Raw genomic sequence first — 3,669 nt, forward strand, 5'->3', positions numbered from 1 at the left:
GTATCAAAAGCACTCACCACTTAAACTAATTGACAACTTCGAACAAAATTTCGGATCTCACAAGCAAATACTTAAAACAGGAATGACAATAATTCTACGATTTATGACAATTGACATTTATGACAATTGACATTTATGACTTTTAAGGGGTGAAGCGAAAAGCTTTTCATATTCCCCGTTGTCTGTTGTTACGGTCACAGTCACAAAAAAAAAAAAAAAAACGCTTACCGTGCAGTTGAAGCCTTACCTGTACTTATGCAGGGCTCTGAATTTTTTGGGTAAGAGCCCTGATATATAATGGCGTTGTATTCAGGACACATTTACAACAAATATCACTTGCGGGTCACTCGGTCCGTAACCCTCACGAATCCTTCTACGATCTACGAGATAATCCTCACCAATCCTTCTACGATCTACGATCTACGATTTAGGTGTTCTTATTGTATTCTTTTATATTCATTAAATAATGCTATTCACTTTTAAATAATGCTAAATTTCAAACATTTTTATATTTTAAATCATTAATTATAAAATATGCAATGGAATATCTAAAAATTGTTTGTGAAAATTTGATAGTTTCGAGCAATAAAATGAATTTCTATATAAAAACAATAAAAAAATGAATAGTTGAAATGTGTTTAGCACAGCTTACAGTCTTTGTCAAGAGACGTCGAAAACATGGTAGATGGGGTTGGAAAGAAAGAAGGAGGGAGTAAAGAAATAAAAGGTCATCTGAAGTAAATGGCAAAAGTGGTCTTTTTGTCTGGGCTATTAAGTCGTAAGCTCAAAGACCCCAAAAGATACCCGTTAGGAGAGAGAGAGAGAGAGAGAGAGAGAGAGAGAAAGAGAGGCAAACGGACAGAAGTGTTTACAAACATGTCAATGGCCAGTCATTAAACCTATAAAGTTTATGCTATGCAGGAGTTACACTTCAGGGGTACCGTGGCGTCAGTAATTTCCTAATTGGCTTCCTTCCTTCCTTCGTGTGACGTTGTCCTACTGCGCAATAAAGCAACACAATGAGAAGGAGAACAGGTTCTTTTTACATACAAAGCCAACGAAACAGGAAATCAGGTGCCGCGGATGAGTCTTTTCCCTACTCAGAGTCCAAGGGAAGAGCTTCAGGCGATATTTGACCCTGGAATTAACCATTAGAGCATTTTGGGAACAATCGAATACAACAGTTACACGTTCTGCTTGTTGACAATGGCATTGTGAATGACCTTGTTTCGAGGATATTGAGATTCTTCTCCGAGATTAACTTCCTAAGTACATTATCCATAGCTAACCAAACCATAGCTTTGCCAACTTTAAAAATACTATATTTGGAAACAATCACTTCTGTGTTCGCTTTCTTTGTTTATAGTTCAGCACAACCGTTTTTTTAATTTATTTTTAATAAGGTTTTCATATATTAAATGGCTGGGTTCAGTTGACCTTGTACCACTGTTGTGTTATATCCAGTTAATATTAGAAATATAAACAACTATCCTCAACTGGAGACGAAAAGATGTGATCTCCAAAATTGGAATTTGCAAAATGCAATATCTAATATTGTGATATTTAAAACGAAAGCATTTTTGTTCCAAATAAAAATATGAAAAAATTATATTAACATATGTTAGTGATGGCATATCAGCGGTGCAAATCTTACACTGCGAAATACCAGAATGGATATTCCGTATGCAAAGTGTAAAGGACTCACTGGGGATTTGTTGTGATAAAGAAGACCGTAAGGGTGTTTGGAAGGCTACTGCAGCTTCCTGATAAACCCCCTTTCTACACCCTTTTTTTCTTGCTATTAATAGACTAGGCATAAGCCTTAAAGTGTAGCTTATATTTATATAGTGATTAGTTGGGTAAAGCTTAAGGTTCTTAATACAAATCGAGCTTTATGAAGAATCATGTGATGCAAGTAAACAAAGTCACTGTTTGCACATTAAACAGTTCCATATAAGGAGTAAATAGTTCTTCCTGATAGTCATCAATATTGTCATCGCAAGAACTATCGTTTCGGAGACCCTTTGGAATATCATCAGCGTAAAAATAAAATAACATAGCGTTTAGAACTGTTGCAAGGACCTGGAAAGCTTCAATCTAGCGATGAAGCTATTGAATGGGGTATACTGATTTTTTTTCCATAGCCTTTGAAGCATTTAGTTTCAAAATTTTTAAACTGCTACTACTTAAAAGACACGAACTCCTCCTGTGGGTCGTGTTTTATTTGCCTTTCATTAGTGCTCTTAGCTAAGCTTTGAATGAAATACAGTATTAATCTTAATCAACATCACTAATAAAAGGCGCACATACAGGCTTTAAGGCAGAGTTCGTGTTTTTTTAAGTAATGCAATACCAAGACAACTCCGATGCCGAAAATTGTATTCTAGATCAACTCTCTGGTCAGTTTCTAAACTTTTAAACTTCACAATATTTCGTTATGAAAGCATAATGGCTCTTTAAAATCCTTTTATTCAATAGCGTTTTATTCTAGAAACTATTACGTACACAGCCAAATGAACCTTCGGAAATGGAAGCACTTGTCGTAGTGTTAAAATATTCAAATATCATTTCGATAATTACATATAAAAGCAACTCACAAATATTGTCAGTCGCTCATAATATAAACAATATTTAGAATATAGAGTAATATGAACATTAAGATTGATATGTTTGACTAATATGTTGTTGATTAAGCAATATTAATGTATACAATCAGAAGCGATTATGGATTAGTGTTAGTGATTAAGTATTAATAAATCCATAATTAATTACCTTAGCTGTTAAATGCCCTTAAGAATTGTTTCTGTACATATTCAACGCTGCTTCGCCATCACTAGTTATATTTTCATATGTATACAGCTGAGACATGTGTATTATGTGTGCCCGGATGGCTCAGTCGGTAGAGCATTAGGCTTTTAATCTAAGGGTCCAGGGTTCAAGTCCCTGTTCGGGCGGTGTTTTTTTTCTTTTCTGCCAGCCTGATTGGCTGAGCATAGGGACCACTTTCAACCGCGTGGGCATGGATGTTTGTTATTGTCTGTGAAAATGCTAGTGGTGGGCGTTAGATGGCGTTGGTGAAGTTGTAGTTCGTGGAGACACAGAAATGTAGAGTAGGTGCCTCCGTCGATGATTCTTTGGACTCCCTGGAGGTGTCACATAATAATAATAATAATTAATAAAGTATTTCTAGAAGATCGCTTTCATTTTGTGTCAAAAAAAACTTGCATATTAAACTAATATTCTTTTAATTAATGTTAATATGACTTGGAAACAACCTTATTTCGTGGCTGTTTCAATAAGATACGTTTCATTACTTTGAGTGAAGTTAATAAATAAATTACTCAATTCGTTTATTAACTTTGTGATAATCAAACTGAAATTTAAATTACGCTGCTAATTTGGTATATTTTAAGCTATTTTTCCGACACTACTCGACTGTGTTATATTGTGATTTATGAATTTTTTCGGGCAAGTTGCGATGTTTGTCTATTGCATTCTGGTATATAGAGAATCACTTTCAACACTTCTAATTTGCAAAAATAAAATAACAAAATAAAAATCAAACGTACATATTGTAAATAAATAATATGTACGTTTTTTTGAAAAATGATAATTGAAAAATAATAATAAATAAATACATAAATGAAAAATAATAATAAAGGAATAATC

General features: G+C 34.0%; 1 non-coding gene across 1 annotated transcript; it reads left to right on the forward strand.

The window, feature by feature from the left end:
* The first annotated feature begins 2,881 nt into the window (after nucleotides 1-2,881).
* On the forward strand, nucleotides 2,882-2,954 carry TRNAK-UUU (transfer RNA lysine (anticodon UUU)). The gene has a single exon. It is a non-coding gene; the product is annotated as a tRNA-Lys (tRNA).
* Nucleotides 2,955-3,669: the final 715 nt, after the last annotated feature.

Source organism: Typopeltis vanoorti, chromosome 9 (assembly GCF_054136105.1).
Source record: "Typopeltis vanoorti isolate ZY-2024b chromosome 9, IOZ_Tvanoo_1.0, whole genome shotgun sequence".
Classification (NCBI taxonomy): domain Eukaryota; kingdom Metazoa; phylum Arthropoda; class Arachnida; order Uropygi; family Thelyphonidae; genus Typopeltis; species Typopeltis vanoorti.